The sequence below is a fragment of the Sciurus carolinensis genome, chromosome 2 (assembly GCF_902686445.1).
Source record: "Sciurus carolinensis chromosome 2, mSciCar1.2, whole genome shotgun sequence".
Classification (NCBI taxonomy): domain Eukaryota; kingdom Metazoa; phylum Chordata; class Mammalia; order Rodentia; family Sciuridae; genus Sciurus; species Sciurus carolinensis.
In genome coordinates, this window is record NC_062214.1 from 6,007,783 (window position 1) to 6,025,341 (window position 17,559).

General features: G+C 45.0%; 1 long non-coding RNA gene across 2 annotated transcripts in view; it reads left to right on the plus strand.

Annotated features, from left to right (window-relative positions):
- Nucleotides 1–16,816, plus strand: part of LOC124977753 (uncharacterized) — a 48,800-nt gene extending 31,984 nt beyond the window's left edge. For both annotated transcript variants that reach the window (XR_007107252.1, XR_007107253.1), the window contains exon 4: nucleotides 16,710–16,816. This is a non-coding gene — a long non-coding RNA (uncharacterized LOC124977753). The remainder of the gene's footprint in view (nucleotides 1–16,709) is intronic.
- Nucleotides 16,817–17,559: the final 743 nt, after the last annotated feature.

The following is a 17,559-nucleotide window of genomic DNA, read 5'->3' on the forward strand; positions in this document are numbered from 1 at the left end:
GTCATTGGATTCTATTAATATAGAATCTAGATTTGTTTGGATCATTTTCTTCCCTTGTTTTTTCATGTTGTTCATGTATCTTCCCTTCTAGCTGTGCAGATCTGGGGTATTGCAGATTTCCCCCTATAGGCTTATAGTGGCCCTATAGGTTTCCAAAACACTTTCTTTAAGGGGAGATCAATATTAGCAGTGCCCAATTCAGACACTATGCAATCCTAGTCCAAATAGCCCCTATGAGGACAATAACAAAATTGTCATAGTAAACAGAATGAGTTCAAATATTATCTTCGGTGAAACAAACAGGTTTGCAATAAGGTCTGCAGTTTCTAATGGAGGACAAAGAGGATGCAGAGGGATGTAGAACATGGCTGTTAATGGGATAAGAAAAGAATATACAGAAGTTCTAGAAAATAGAAAGGGTGAGAGTGTAATCAAAAGAAATTGGATATTAGCATGCAAAAAAGGGAGAAAGAGACTCTGAGGGAACAGGTAAACAAAAGGAAAAGAGAGCAAGAAAAGTAAAGAAATAAAAACTTAAATTTTTTAAAAAGGAGAAAAAAGAAAATCTACAGTATAACATTCATATACTAATGAAACCTCCCTCTACAGTAGCCTGATGCATGAGAGGTATCTGACAGTGAGCTTCAAGCCTCCAGCAGGCGTCTCAGGATTGGAGCTACAGCTTCCAGGATTATCCAAGATGGACGCTCTGGCTTCAAAATGTGTTGGCAAATGGGGAGCTGCAGCTCAGGGTTGGACATGGTCAGCAGGAGGTCCTGGAGGTGGGGTGCGGTTGGTCAGGCAGGGGTCCTGGAGGTCGGGTGTGTTTGGTGTGGTTGTGGAATCCTGGAGGCTGGGTGCAATCAGTCGGTCTGGGGTCCAGGTGAGAGGGAGCAGTCAGTTTGTCTGGGGGTCCTGGTGGCAGGGAGCAGTCAGTCGATGTGAGGGCCCCAGAGGCAGGGAGTGATCGGTCGGGCTGAAGTATCCTAGAGACAGGGCTCAGTCAGTCCATCCAGGGGTCCTACGGGGCCCGGCTGTTGTCTCAAAATGACAGCAGCCACGTGCAATCGAACCTGCAGGTACTGTGACAGAGAACTTCCAGGCAATAGCAGGCAGCTGGTGCTCCATTGGTGGTGGGTGATCAGTTTGGTGACCGTTGTCGGACGATTGGGAGGTGAACCTCGTGCGTTGGGTGATGGATAGGTGTAAGGCAGGCGATGGACCTGCCAGAGGCAGGCAAATGGTGGATGATAGGCGCCTGACAGTGAGCAATCTGCACTCAAAAAACGCGTCAATATGCTGGCAGACTGCAGGTCATCACAGCAGACAAATGGGGCAAACACCAGGGGATCGATAAGCAGCAAAAACTGCCTCACCGAGAAACAGATATCCTCTGCTTGAAACCAGAGTTACAAAGCGACAAGGAACGCAGCCTCCCTCTAGTCCACCATCTTGGATCTCCTTTTAAAGATTTTTATGAGGTAAAGTTTATATATAGTGGGGTGTTGAATTTTAGGCGAACATTTCCTAAGTTTTGAAAAAAAAAAAAAGCACTTCTGTTACCCAAATCCCTGTCAATGTTTTCACCTCCCAACAAAGGTCCGCTAGGCTTGTCCAGTGTATTCCTTCCTCCACCCTCTTCCAAGGTGACTTGTGACTTCTCATCTTTGGTGGGCTGACCTGTTCTAGAACTCATGGAGTGGGACCAGACAGTGCGCAAGGCTTTGTGAAAGCTCCTTGCCCTCAGCACAGGGCCTCTGAGGCTCGTCCGTACTGCGCTTGGTTGGTGGTTTGTCCCTTGTTGTTGCTGCATGCCCTTCCTCTGGATGTACACGTCACGGCTGGTTTTCCAGCCCTGTGATGGGCGCCTTGGCTGTTGCCAGTTTTCAGCTATTAGGAGTCAAGCTGCTGTGGACATCCCTGCGTAAGTATTATGAGAATTTGTTTTCATATTTCTTGGCTAAATACCCAGCAGTGGATTGCCAGAACTACATCCCAAGTGATTTTATCCTATTAATTTCCTGCCAACATTCTTCTTTCAAAATTAATTGTTATTCTTATTTTTTCAACTCTGGGGACTGAGCCCAGGGCCTGTGCATGCTGGGCAAGCACTTTACCACTGAGCTACATTCTGTATGAGCATTTCCCCACATTTAAATATTTTTTAACTTGATTTTAAAGGTTGTATGACATTAATTCGTGAATGGATCATAATTAATTTGATTTTTTGCTGTAGTTGGATATCCAGGTGTTTTGGAATTCCAGAATGATATATTCCAACATGATGAATATTCTTGTGCAGAAATCTTAATTGCCTGATTATTTCTCTAGGATAAATTTTCAGAAAGAAGCTTGCAGAAGCATGGGGTGTGCACATAAACGTCCACCACTGGTATTCCCCTGGCATAGCAATCGAGGGCAGAGGTCTCCCTGCAGGCTCTGGCATCTGCTGTGAGGATGGAATGCAGCCAGTCCCTGCATGGTGACCCTGCTATTCCATCTGACCCAGAGCTGCAGAGAGCCAGGTTCTGACTTTGCACCCAGAAGTTCTTCCAACCATTTTTCCACTTCTACTTTGAGATCAGACCTCCGTAATGCATCCCCGTTAGCACGGAACTGACTTGATGCCAAACCCACATGTGGGACTCAGAGGGGCATCCGGACCTGTTGGATTGTTGCGATGAGACAAATCAGAGCAGGGACGTGTGTGTCCCAGGAACCCTGAGGTGCTCTACCTGAGGGCCGGCTGTGCTAATGGTAAGGGGCTCTTCTGCATGAGCCAAGGCAGACCTGGAACTTAGCTGTGGCCTCCCTCCTCTGGCCGACCTCTCCCTCTCCAGGGTTCCAATCTGACTCCAGGATGGGAGTCACTTAAGGTCCAGGGGTCCAAGTATTCCTTCAGGAGTCCAAGGAGAGTGTGACTTTTCCTTCATCTTGGCAGGACCTCATGTGTGGTGAGCTGCCTCTGTGGAGGGAGGTGTTCTCAAGCACTCAACAGCCGATGTACTCCACACTCAAGTCAAACACATCGAGGACACGCAGCCTTGCAGCTCAATTAGTGGGAACAGAGTGTTTTAAAAATTTTTATTAGAGCTTAATGTTCATACCCAGTAGTTGGGTTTATCCCAACAAACTTATGAGTTTGCATGGAAATCGATTTCAGTTCATGACCCCTCTTTTCCCTCCTTTCTCTGCGCTGCTAGACATTCAGTTCATGATCCCTGCTCCCCTTCTCCTTTCTTTACTAGACATCCTTTTGCTGGTCTATTAATTTATATTTGATTGGTTCTTTATGTAATTTTATCTTTCCCTTCCCCTATTCTTTATTTTACTCTAGCTTCTGCATATGAAAGAACACATTTGACCTTTGAGCTAATTTCACTTAGCATGATATTCTCCATTTCTATCCATTTACCAGCAAATGCTGTAATTTCATTCTTTTTAATGGATGAGAATTCCATCGTGTGTGCATGTGTATGTGTACTTGTATGTATACACACACACACACACACACACATATATATACACACATATTGATTTTCATAATTTTGCTATTGTCAGTTGAACCTCTATAAACATTGATGTGACTGTGTTGCTGTAGTATGCTGATTTTACATCTTTTGGGAAAATACCCAGGAGTGGAATAGGTAGGTCATAGGGAGGGTCCATACCTAGTTTTTTGAGGAATCTCCAAACTGCTTTCCAGAGTGATTTTACTAGTCTTCAGTCCCACCAACAAAAGTATAAGGACACCTTTCTCCCCACAACCTGGCCAGCATTCATTGTTGTTTGTGTTCTTGATGATTGCCATTCTGACTGGAGTGAGAGGGAATCTTAGTGTAGTTTTGATTTGCATTTCCCTGATTGCTAGAGATGGTGAACATTTTTTCATGTATTTATTGTCATTTTGTGTTTTTTCTATTGGGAAGTTTCTGTTTAGTTCTTTTGCCAATTAATTGATTAGGCTTTTTTTTTGTATTAAGTTTTTTGAGTTCTTTGTATATTCTGAATATTAATCCCCTATTGGAGGAGTGTCTGGCCAAGCTTCCCCCATTCTGTAGGCTCTCTCTTCGTGCTCTAATTCCTTCCTTCTCTGCAGAAGCTTTTTAGTTTGATGCATCCCACTTAGTGATTGCTGGTCTTCTTTCTTGTGCTTTGGGGGTCCTGTGAAGGAAGTCTGTGCCAGCACCTGCATGATGAGTGCTGACCTGTGTTTCCTTCTAGCAGTTGAATGGTTTCTCGTCTGAGTCCTATGTCTCTGACCCATTTTGATTTGAGTTTTGTGCAGGGTGAAAGTTCAGTTTTTCACAAGCAGTCATCCAGTTTTCCCAGCAGATTTGTTAAAAGGTTGTCTTTTCTCCAAGATATATTTTTGGCACCTTTGTCAAATATCAGATGGCTATTGAGTAATAGGGAATTTTGAGATGGGATTTTGAACCATATTCAGCTCATTGTACAAGGTAGAATAAATGCATTTTTTTGAGGTTCATTGCTTTTTTTGGGGGGGGAAGTGTTTTTATTATGATTTGGGGGGATTTTCTGACCCTAGAACAAGCAAATAAGATGCAAACTAAGACTTGAAAAATTGGTGTTAAAACAAGGAGAAAAGTTGGTCCTATTTGAGCCTTACAAACATCCTATAAGAGATGCAGTAGGAGCATGGTCCTGTCTCTATTTCCCCCATGAGGAAACTAAGCCCTGGAGGGCTTTTGCCATTACCCATGGTGCTCACGAGGTAACCTGCTGGACACTCAGCTCACTCCTCTGTCTAAGGGAGGAATCGAGATGCTGGAGTTGGGTTTGGCTCTCTTCTTAGAGGATGGGACACAAAGAAGTATGTGACTCTGCTTCAAGTCCAGTTGGAGAGGAGGCAGCCAGGGAGAAATCAAAACAATGTAACAGTTGAACAGAGATATTGAAACCAGAGTGTATCTCCATTGGGGGTCTGGCAGTCAAGTAAATGGCAGTCTTTCTTGTGTTGTCACCTCCAAATTATTTAGAAAAACTGTGTCTTAGTCAGACTGTTATAACAAAGTACCACAGACTGAATGGCTTCCAAACAACAGACATTCATTTCTCTCCGCTCTGGAGGCTAGAGGTCTGTGCTGAGGTTGTCCACACGGCCTGGCCCAGGGAGGGCCTCCTCTGGTCGCAGACTGGGTTTCTTACTATGTCTTCACATGGTAGGAGGTATCAGAGCTCTAGGGCTCCTTCCTGAGGGACAATCTCATGGCCTAATTTTCTCCAAGAGCCCCACCTCCTAATGCAATCCCACTGGAGTCAGAATCTCAACACAGGAGTTCTGGGGGACTTTTCAGGCCATGACATTACTTACCTTTATGCATTTTGAAGTTGACATTCAAAAATTTTCCTCTGCAAGTTTAAATAGTTGTAAAGAAGATCACTTTTGGCATATTATAAATATTGATGTTTTGAAATAATGATGTTATAAAAATTACAAGATGTTAAAAAATTATATCCAAGTCCATTTATTTTAAAATGTATGAAAAATTCTTTAAATTTTTATATCGTCTCCCTTCTCCTTGAATTTCCAATCTCCTTTCTATTTCTGTAGTTTTATTCTAATAAAATATGTATTTATGCTTCAAAGACTTTTATTGATGATGATTTTCTGCAAGCAAACATAGACATTGAAGCAAAAACCTGTTTCCTTGGCACTATAAAACTTTCAGTGCCTAAAATAATCTTCCAGGTTGAAATAAAACTATTATTAATATAATTGAGCTGGATAATGCAAGCTCATTAAAAGCCAGGAGAAATAATTATTGAGCATAAAAGTAACATTTTTGGATTGAATCTCTTAATAAGATGAATAGGGCTTTTAAAACCAGGCTGCTCAAATGCAGCTCCCTTATTGCTCTGATGACATGGGGTTCAGCATTGACTCTGTTCTTGCTTTTCATTTTTCTGAGGTGTAAATGCTGAGACACCTCATTCACACATAAGTGAGCTAATGGGAATAAAAGAGTGTGCTGTAGCAGTGACTCTCCATCATTTATGTTTCTTCTGAGTTTTATGCCAAAAATCACATGGTGATTTGTCACAAATTTATTTTTAATGATCTATGAGCTGACAACTCAATTAGATCTGGTATGATGTTGTTGAAAGCAAAGAAATGGAAGCCGCTCCTGGACTTGAGGAAGACTGCAGGTCCCCCAATTCTCTCAACCTGTTCTTCGGTGTTCAGAGTGGGCTGCTTGCCTGCTGCCCCCGAGGTTTTCTGCTTGGGGACAACCACTGTAGTAAATGTGGGGTGGGGGGAGGTGGCCTTTCTCTCCTCCAGGGAGGAGTGTGATTATGGAGGGGAGGGAGGGCAAGAGTGGGGGGCAGGATGCTCAGAGGGCCCCTCAGGCGGGAATGTTCTCGGGAAAGCATTGGAATGAGCATGTGAGATCTGAGAACTTGACGTGGAGTCCTTTAAGAGTGTCCTCAGAGGCTGACCCTGGTGTCCTTGTGATTAGCACATCCCGTTCTGTGGATCGGGGTTGGTGACCATGTGAGGTCAGAACTGAGCAGCTCATGATGGGGTGGAAATGGGAAGGTAGCTGGGCTTTGCTGGGGTCCACTCCGCGGGTGCAGCTAGGGCGGCAGGGAGAGGAGACCGCAGGGCTTCCTGCAGAGCTGGAGCTCAGTTCCACTCTGCCCACCCAGAGGGCACAGAGCGTGAGGGGTCCCCCGCTGTTCACAGTTCCTTGCAAGATCCGATGGAGTTGGCGTGCGGCAGGCAGCCCTCAGCCTAGCACCAACCTCAGAGCTGCAAGGACGGCCCCTGTGCCCAGCGTCGGTCACCCCAGGCAGGACCCCACTCTGACCCTCCCTTGGCTGCCTTGGGGCAGAGTCCAGGGAGCCAGGTGCACATGCACACCCTCACCCAGGCCCTCTCTTCCACACGCCTTCAGGTGCAGGACCCCAGGAGGAATTCCCTGCTCACAGGTTCCCAACCTCCGAGGGCTGCCGGCCCATTTTCCCACAGCGTACCATCCACGGGTGCTCCCCTCAGCCTGAGGGGTGGCCAAGGCCCTTCAGGGTGTAGGATTGAGTCTGGAATGGGTGGGAAGAAAGGGGACAAGGTCTGGGTGTGTCAGTGGGAGTGGGAATCTGGATTCCTGTTAGCAGAAAGGGGTAAGGGGAAGTCTCGTGACCTGTGAACGGGGTGCTTTAGGGTGCTGGGATGGCTCCTGCTTTAACCTTGTGGGGGTGAAAGAACTGCCTTCTCAGAAAGAAGGAAAAAAAAATGTCTGTGGGTTTCGTGGTCCAGGAGAGGAGGATGAGGGAGCCACACTGGTGACCCCTGCGGGCCGAAGGAAGTTTGTGCGAGATCATCTCCCATTTCCACTCTACCACAGAGCAAGGGATGGTTCTGGGCAAAAGAAATGTAATTTATTTTGAGTGTTCTCATCCATAGTTATTTGCATCAACTCTTGTATTGCACAATTTTTCCCATTTTTTTGTTAGGTGGGTGTATTTGGCAAAAGGTAGGACAATAGAAACTCATTTTATTTAACAGTTTGTTACCTTGATTGATAACATGAATATTGAGACTTAATGTATGTGAACTTCAATTTGTTTGTACTCTTACCCCAGGTACCGTTAATGTCAGGTTAGAACTATTTCTGGTGCAGTGAACATTTTCCTTTAAAAGAAGCAAAAGAGGAGGAGGAAGAGGAGGAAGGCAATTACATTAAAATATAAGCCATTCCTAGTATGGGTTTCACTTTTCCTTGGGAACCAGTCAGGAAGACAGGTTGGCACCTGCTGGTTCTCAGCCTCAGCAGTCATTGCAGCCACCTGAAGAGTTTCACAGGCTCCTGGGGCCTGGATCAGACTCGCTCCCCATGTTCAAGTTCATTGGTCTGGGGTGAGATTAGGGCATCCAGATATATTGAGGCGGCCCAGGTTTTGACAGTGATAACCGGAGAACCAGTGGGCTGGAGGAATCCTCCAGGGGTTTCAGAGGAGCTGGGGAAAGCTCCTCTTCTGGGTGGGTTGGGTTTGCCTGGTGAGAAAAACTAGATTAGTTAGTTATCATACAATATGAACTTTCTTGACCACTGTACCTGCCTACTAGCTGTATAGCCAGGGATTGTTCAACCTCCGTTCCTCAGCTTACCCATCTGTACCATGGGGGTTGGTGATTGTTTCTTGCCTTTTAGGGTTGTCTAGGGGATTAATAAGAATATTTGTAAACTGTTTAGGACAGTTGCTGGCATAAGTGCTTCATAAACAAAAGCTTCTTTGTTTCATTATGACTCATTCCTTTGTGAACCAGCAATCAGTCATAGACCACCAGGCCTTGATTTCTGGACCTGTCTCCCTTAGTACACTTCTCCAGCAAATGTATACAAGGTGGCTTTTGATGTGGTTCTGGACATTTATCCATGAGAAAACAAACAGGCAGCTCAGTCTGTACCAACTCAATGATGATGGATATAAAAGAAGCACTAAGGAGCAGAACAACATATAATCAGCCAGATAGGCAGTATTGTGAGGTTCAATGTCGTCTTTTATACAGCTTTTAGTTTTCTATTTTGGGTGATGCTGATGGGGCTGAAAATATCCAGAATAATAGAGAACGTGTGTGTCACACCTGGAAGGCTTGCCTTCTGCGGTCAGGGCCAGCTCCCCAGCAGGTGCCCTGTGCAGCTCCCAGGGTGGGTCAGAGGGGCACTGCGAGCAGCTCCTGGCCCTGCCATGGCCATCCTAAAATGTGTAGCAGGTTTGTCTTGGAACCTGTGTTTTGCAAGCGGACCCTGCAGGGACACTGAAGTGCGTGTGAGCAGAGGAGATACCAGCAGTGCCACAGACAGCAGTTCCAAACCGCCGTGCTTGTGCGCAGCTTCCAGGGCTTTCTGCGCACAGACGCCCTGGTGGACTGCCGTGCTCCACAGTTCAGTGAGACGCAAAGAGAAAACGGTCACCTTGTATCCACCGCTAAGCCCGATGCTGACAGCCCGGGAGGCTGATTTCTGTTTTCCAACCAGAAGTTGCTTTGAAGGCAGAAAGAAGGCAGCGTTGTCCCAAGAGATGCCAGGCACCACGGGACAGTGTCACACTTCTGTTTGTTTGTTTTTTCTTCCCTGTATCAGTCAGTTACTTATTCTGTAAACAATGACATAGGATGACAAGATTGACAGGGCAGCTCAGAATTGTTTCGCTCTCAGCCTTCCTGCTCCTCATAAGCTGAAGGCGGACGGGCTGGGAGAGTGTGGGTGTATCAAGATGTGAAACAAAAACATCCTAATTAGTCTTGTGCAGCATTTCTATCGTTCTGGTAGGAATAACATTCATATGCAAACATGAGCTACAAAATACAAATTGTGTACATTTGGTGATATACAACTTAAATGCTTTTATATTTGCATTTAAAGCGACAACACATGATTTACAAATAAGAGGTAAAGGTAAAATTAATGCCAGTAATTCAAAATCCATGCCCCAAGTTTAAAATCATGAGTTTTCTTTGTTTGGAACAACATACTAAATACAAGTCACCAGGACAAACTGAGAGACCATGAGACAAAAGGACTTTCAGTAACTTGAAGAGCAAGTTCCCCCTACTTTTCAAACAAGACGCCTCACATTTTTGTTTTGCACTGGTTGTACCAAATTATACAGCCAGTGCTGACTGAATTATAATGCTGGAACATGTCGTCATTGCTGAAGGGCTCTCTTTCTGCACTTGTTTAAAAACTGGTAAGCTCCTTTTAATCAGCTGTGTTTGGTAAGTGCCTTGTAAAGGACATGCTTGTGTCTCAGCATCCCTCTCTTCCTGTTTCGGATTTCTTTTGGCACTCCTCTGCTCTCTGCATGCCTCTGTGGTAGGGCCAGCTGCATCCACAGTTCGCAGGGAAGTGCTTGACCTAGACACAGGTCCATCAACACATCATAACTTCTGGGCCTTAGTGATTGCTTCAGGGATGGGCACGTGACCCATTAAGAGCCAATGAAATGCAAGGAGTCTCAAGCTGGGCATCCTGGGAAAGAAACTGCTTGTATTTGAACCTGGAGACAAGTTGACTGCAGGCTGCTGCCATCTTGCCAGCATGTGTGGCCGGTCTCCACAGATGAGGAGGAACCAGGTTTCTGTGGCAGTGTCTGAATTGTTAGTGAATTGGACCTAAAGCCAAATCTGCCCTTTTTAGTTACACAAGCAATACAATCTGTTTCAGCTAGGTTTCCCCCTGTGTTACTTATAACCCCAAAGAATCCTAACCAAGGAACCAGGTCTAAATTATTAAGTTAAAATGCTCTTAGAGTTTTTATAATGTATACAGTGGAGACAAGAAGCAGGATAATTTTTTGAGGTATTAAGTTTAAAATTATTTTAGATCTGGAAGCTCTTTGACTTTGAGGCTTTAGGCCTAAGCCTCTGAAAACGAAGAATGGTAGTTTCTAATAGTAGAAAGTACAGGAGAGAGGGAATGCTGATAGGAGAAATAGTAAAAGGGAAAAAAGAAATTTTTCCAGATTTAAGAAGACATCCTGTAGCCTGGGTCAGGAGAAAAAAAGCCTTGGTTCTCAGAGCAGTGGGGTCCAGCCCTGCTCCTGGGAAACCCCGGGTATAGTAGAACCTTGCAGAGGATCAGAGAGAAGGCTGTGTTTGCTCCAGGGAGGGTACCCGCCAGGCGGAGGGCTAGCCACAGTGGCAGAGATTCCTGGCCCCTCTGTTGGCATGTGGATCTGGAGTATAGCAAAGGAATCAGACCACAGCGGGACCAGGAAGGGTCTTCTTAGCTGTAGCTACTGTAGACAGATGACAGTCCCTACAGGCAGCTGCTCAGCCGCTGCTGGCGAGTTCCCCACATCTGTACACGCCTCTGGGGAAGCAGGTAGTGGGAGGACAGAGGTGGCATTTTAACTGCACACAGTCAGAGCTGAGGTTCTTACCAGTCAATCAAATGAGGACAGATTCAAAATCAATTCATGAACAATAAAGAGATGCATTAGTTTTTGTTTATATGGGTCTTTGGAAAGTAAGAGTTACTCTTGAAATTAAAAGAATCCTCTTCTGGTTAATTCTTACTGTATCAGACAGAACTGTGTTGAGATTTCCACTTCTTTGTATTATTTATTTATTTAGGTACTGGGGATTGAACCCAGGGTTGCTTAACCACTGAGCCACATCCCTGCCCTTTTTATTTATTTATTTATTAGCAACCAACACAATAAGTTTTATTGTTTCCATGATAATAGGCTCTAGTCAAAGTGAAGACAATGGAGACAATGACAACACACTTAAAACACTCCTCACAAATTAATGTGTTACAAATTTCCAGTGGTTCCACATATTAAAATGTAAAATGTATGTAAAAAACCCCAAGAAATAAACATAATCGGATTTTTGCAACACAATGCAATGTCCTTAAAAAGAGTTACAGAGAACTATATGCGTGTTTCTCTAATTCTGCAATCCCCAGTTCAAGATCATGGGGGAGGTTAGGAAAAAAGTGTGCTAAGTTGCTGAGCTGGCCTCGAACTTGCAGTCCTCTTGTCTCAGCCTCCCGAGCCACTGGGATTACACATGTGGCCACCACACCCAGTGAGATTTCCATTTCTTGTAATAAGTTATATGACATGGTATTATGGTTTGGATATGAGGTGTCCCCCAAAAGCTCACATGTGAGACAATGCAAGAAAGTTCAGAGGAGAAATGATTGGGTTGTGAGAATTAATCCCCTGATAGGGATTAACTGAGTGGTAACTGAAGGCTGGTAGGCTGTGGCTGGAGGAGGTGGGAGTTGGGGGCGTGGCTTTGGGGTAGATATTTGTATCTGGCAAGTGGAATCTCTCTCTGCTTCTTGATCAACACATGAGCTGCTTCCCTCTGCCATACTCTTCCTCCATGATGGAGTGGGCTGTATATGGACTGAAACCTCTGAAACCGTGAGCCCTTAAATAAAATTTTCCTCCTCTTCAGTTGTGTGGGTCAGGTCTTTTAGTCACAGCAGCAAAAAAGCTGACTAAAACACATGGACTGGCTTTTAATCCTTCTGTGACTCAGTGTCCTCATTGGTCAGCTGGTCCTCATTGGCATCCCCTTCTTGTGATAATTGTAGTTTTAAATGACAGTGACATTGAATACCCAAGGCACAGACAGGGTCCCCCACAGGCGCCCAGTGAGTAGGACTGTTTCCTCCTTGTCCTGGGATTCCTAGGCATATTCTCCTGAACTAAATACCTCAGAGCTACACTTTGACGGTTTGTATCTTTTTGTTTTATAAACGGGAATTTTTCATTGTTGCTGCATAGTCTTAATTATCAGAGCTAATGCTGGCACAATGCTTCTCTGAACTGATACAATAAAAATAGATTGTTTCAAATATATCCTTTTCTTAGTTTCAAGCAATAAGTTAGGTAGGCGCTTTAATTCCCTCCTCTAGTTTAATCCTCCTTGAGTTTCACTGTACTTATTTTTGGAGTTACTGTCCTTTACAGCCTGCTGGAAGCCTTATTTTTCTATTTATTTTTCAGCTCCCTCCTCCTCCTTTGGTTTCATGGTGCCCAGGGCCCCACACATGCCAGGCATGTGCTCTGCCACGAGCCACACCAGCCTGCCTGCTGGCATGTCTCTGGCCCTTCTCTGCCTCCAACTCGTTTCCCTTTGGCAGGCAACAGTATCTGGCTAACAGAGTGACACCACCCGTCTTTACTATGTGTTTTTTGGATTTGCTTCCCTCCCATGATGCATGTGGATGGGCATTTCTACCACTCACCAGTGTCTGGCTCTCCTCCACCTCTGGGCACAACAGGAGGCTTGCAATTCTTTGTTCTCTGAAAGTTAACGTGGCCATGGGACTTTCTTTGGCCAATGGCACATGAGCGGAAGTCTTGGCTTTGGCTCCAAGGCACAGGCATTCAAGTGCTGGTGCTTAACCTCCGATCGGTGTGATCATGGAGTCACACATTGACAGAGGGCAGCAGGTTGATGGAGCTCAGGGTTCCAGGTCCTCAGAGGACTGCTGCACTGCTTGCTGAAGGCAGCCGGGGCTGAACGCCGGCTTATCATGAGAAGAACTCCTGGCGGGTGTGCCTCTGAGAATTTGGGATGATTTTTGCCATGCCAGCACATCTTGCCTAATACAGTGAGTGGCACTGTTCTTTTTAGAAGTGACTGTCGATATTACAGTTAAAATACTAAGTATAAAATGGATGCTCTTAAAATTTTAAAATTGATTTTAGGACAGTTAGACACTGATGTGGTCATCTCCAGGAAGGGAGCACAAAAATAACTCTAATTTGGGGAAGGCCAGTTTCAGATCTAATAGTAGAAAGTACAGAAAGCCCGAGGAGGCTTGGCTGGGGACAGAAAGACTGGTGTCTGTTTTTTGGTACTTTGCTGATGTTGGGTGGACAGGGTTTCTGGGAGGCAGTGGGAATTCACAGTGACAGGAAAAATGTGGTTGAGTCTAGTTCAATGTTTGAGGAAGGATAGAAGCTGGAGGTAAGTAAAATTCTGATATGATGGGATTTTGTTGAAATACTAAGTGTTTGATGGAGGGACATGGATTCTCCTGGCTAACACTTCCAGTCTCTTGTCTACTGGACTCTGCTATCATCCCTACAAAGCTGTCTTGATGTAGTGATTTTTACAGACACTTGAGTGCAGAGAAATGTTCTTCCACGTGGCAGGATGCAGGACGGGTCTCTTGTGCCTGGTGGTGCCCCTGAACATGGTTGTGGTGACACAGTAACTCGTGTGACCAGAAGTGAGGACTTATCCAAAGATTCTGGTTGTGGACAGTGGACAAAATGACCCCTTGGCGTTTTGCCGTCCCCTCGCCTCCCCATGGCTGAGTGAAGCGTGGCCACGTGTGCCAACTCCAGCCACGTTGCCGTGAGCACTTTTTACGTGATATTTATAAAACCTTCCTGTAATTGTGACTCATGGTCATTCTTCTACTCAGAATTTTGTTAAAGCTGAGCATTTCAGGGAGAAAAATGCCTGCGTGATGTTGAATCCTTTCAGAGAACTCAATTAAGGAAGGCAGGATGGTCAAGGCCGTCATTTTGCTGCAAGCGCCCTGAGTCACCGAAGCCCTGTGGCAGATGCTAATCGCATTTCTTTTATATTTCCCCTTTATTTATTTATTTTTGGAATAGAAAAGCAATAACATATACACACTTGTCAAAATGTTCAGATATTGTATAAATGCATAAAGCAAAAAAGTGTATTTTCTTGCCTCCTCCCTTCCTACCAGTCCCAACCTGTGGATGTAACTGTGATAACTCTTTAGGATATTCTTCTGGGACTTTCTATATGGACACATACTTTTCTCCCCACATTTTTTAATTGGTGCATTATGGTTGTACATATTGGTGGGGTTTGTTGTTACACATGCATACACGCACACCATATACAACGTAGCAGTATAATTTGGCTGATGTCACTCCTAGTACCTCTCCCCTCCTCTCTGCCTCCCGCCCCTTGGTTCCTTTCCTCTACTGACCTCTCTTTTGTTTTTAGGAGATCCTCCCCAACCTTCGTTCTCCTTTTTCCTCTCTAGATTCCACACATGAGAGAAAACATACGACCCTTGACCTTCTGAGTTACTTATTTCACCTAACACAATGGTCTCCAGCTCCATCCGTTTTCCTGCAAATGCTATAATTTCATTTTTCTTTACAGCCGAATAAAACTCCATTTGAACACATACTTTTAAACTTATTTAGCTAATTACAATTATGTTTTTCCTACAGCAGTGCTTCAGTATGGAAAACCCACAAAAACATATTTTTAAAAACATATTCCCAACTTTTTTCCCTATATGTATGCATTTCAGAAAAGAAAGTGGTGTCATGAAATGGCTGATGGGTAGTAATGGCTTGACCACATTTATCTGGGCTTGGAGGTGCTGAGTGACTCATCCAGCGTGCAGCCCACAGGCCACCCAGCAGGGACCTGCGTTCCGGCTTCTCTGACTTCACAGCCACGCCCTTGGTTGCTGTGCCGTGCTGTTGCCCTTCCCACGTCAGAGAAGCACCCTGTGTTAACAGTTCCCGAAAATCACCTGGCATGGCCGTACTTTTCAAATGCCTCACTCGTTGAGATGAACTGAAAGGGGAATGTTTGGTGGCTTCCGTTTCTGTATTTTACTTGCAGAATTGTCGTCTTCTGATGCTGTGAACTGTTATGGGGCGCAACTTAAGAACACACCGATCATCACTGAGAAGTCCATATTTGAGAGTCTTTATTAAGCCGGCCGGCTGACTGTCTCACACAATGCCCCCAAAAATGGCTATTGAGAGAACAGCCCCGACCACAGGGTTAGGGGTTCTTATACCAAAAATCACATTAATCATAAGTGCCTATTACTATGATTCGAAATTACACATTAACATCATGAGATCATCGACAGAGGGGTAGTGGGAGTGGGTCACCTAGGTACAAACTAAAGAATGGTTACTAACAGCCACACAATTACTGCTGCTTGGTACACTGGTTAGGAGTAACAGAGATCAAAAGAGAGCAATTTTTCATTACATAGGAATTGTCATTTTATATTGTTAAACACGTCACACCAAGTAACTGATGATGGGCACAGAGGCGGGTGTTCCCATGGGAGAAGCTTATTTCCTACATGACATGGAGTCGCAGAGCAAAATGGAGGCCATTTAGTCATTTCCCTTAGAGTCTGGCCTAGAACATCCCGAGCTGTCAGCCCATCACAGACCCTTCCCAGCTCAAGGCAAGACGTCTCAGGTGCTGCTGCATTGGCCTCTCACCCATGCACCACGGAGCCCCGGGTTCTGCTCTTCTTGGGGAAGCGACACATTGTGTTTTGATACAAACATTGGAGAACATGGTGTCCCTTCCTCCTCTCCCCACTCCTCTTTTCTTTACATCCTCTCTAGAGGAAGTCATTTTGGGGGAGGTGGATACTGGTCATTAACCACTGAGCCACATTGCCAGCCCTTTTTATTTTTTTATTTTGAGATAGGATCTTGATAGGTTGCTTAGGACCTCACTAAGTTGGTGAAGCTGGCCTCAAACTTGAAATCCTCCTGCCTCAGCCTCCCCAGCTGCTGGGATCCAGGTGTATGGAAGGCATGTTTAATGACACTCCTATGCCTCCCTGAGGACTGTGCTTGCCAGCTGCTGTGCTTAACATGGGAGGCCATGCTTAACAGCAGGCTCTGCTTTTTTTCAACATAAGGCATGGTTAATTTGTGTGACTAGTTAGCTGGGCCATGGAACCCAGATATTGGGACCAACATTATTCTAGATGTGTCTGTGAAGGTATTTTTTTTAGGTGACATTAACATTTAAATCAGTAAACCTTTAGTAAAGCTAGATATACTTTCCCTGATGAGGGTGGGCCTCATTCGGTCAGTTGAAAGCCTTCATGGAAAAAGACTGATTTCCTCAGAAGAAGAGGGAAGTCTACCTGCAGGCTGCCTTTAGACTTGAGTTGCACTCTTTCTGGGTTTCTGGCCTGCTCTGCAGATTTTAGAATTGCCAAGATTTCCTGATTGCTTGTACCACTTCCTGCTGGCTCCGTTCCTCTGGAAGACCTTGACAAACACATATGGTGACTGTAGTTTATTGTCTGCCTCATTGGGACATTTTTATTCTCACCATGAATCCTATATCTTAATTTTTGCCTCATCTTTCAGTTCATGTAATGCGTACCTTAGTTTTGTCACCTGTCCCAGTGAAGGCTTTTGCTGTACTTTACCCTAACTTGCAGGTTCCAGTGAGTGGCAATGGGGGATTAGAAGACAAATACTCACAAACACAGATTTTGAAGATGAAGCTGGGATCAGGTGGAGTGCTGCTGTCTGTTGGAGATCCGGATCTAAAGAGTTCTGTAAGTGACCATTATTTATATATGGCTCATTATCAGGTTAAAGACTATGTAAGCATTATTCTTCATGCTCAGAAAGTTGCAGTACTAGAAACATCTACGTAGCTTTTCCACAGTTGCAATCCACAGTTGCAAAGTGCAACTGTGTAGCCCTCAAGTTACTGTAAAGTGGGCAGGCTCAGGAGAAGTGGAGCTGGTGAGACACTGTGGTTGTCTAGCATAAGAATTCCTCTGTTCCCAGGAGCTGTGTGCCCGAGATGGAGGTCAGAGCTGATAGGACTCTTGCACAGAGCCTCCTCATGCAGGGCATTGCCACAGCAGTTGAGTATCCTGTGCCCTCGCCCAGGAACATTCCCAGGCACCTGGCATGCCACAGCCGTGAGGTCATCAGAGACCCCCAACCTCAGTCACTGCTCTCCCATCCTCTGTCACCGCTCTCCTCAGAGGACCCTGACAAACCATATGGTAACTGTGTAGTTCATTCTCCGTATCATTGGGACTTTTCTTCTCACCATGAATCCTGTTAGTTAATCTTTCTCTCACTGTGTGGCTTGTACAATGTGCACCTTAGTTTTACTGCCTGTCCCCATGAAGTCTTTTGCTACTTTTCCCACTGTCCTAGGACCCAGTCACAGGATCATGCTTAGCATTTAGTTTCTGTGTCTCTTTAATCTTCTTTAATTGGGAACTTTTCTCAACTCTCCTTGGCCTTCAGGCATCTCATGCTATTGAA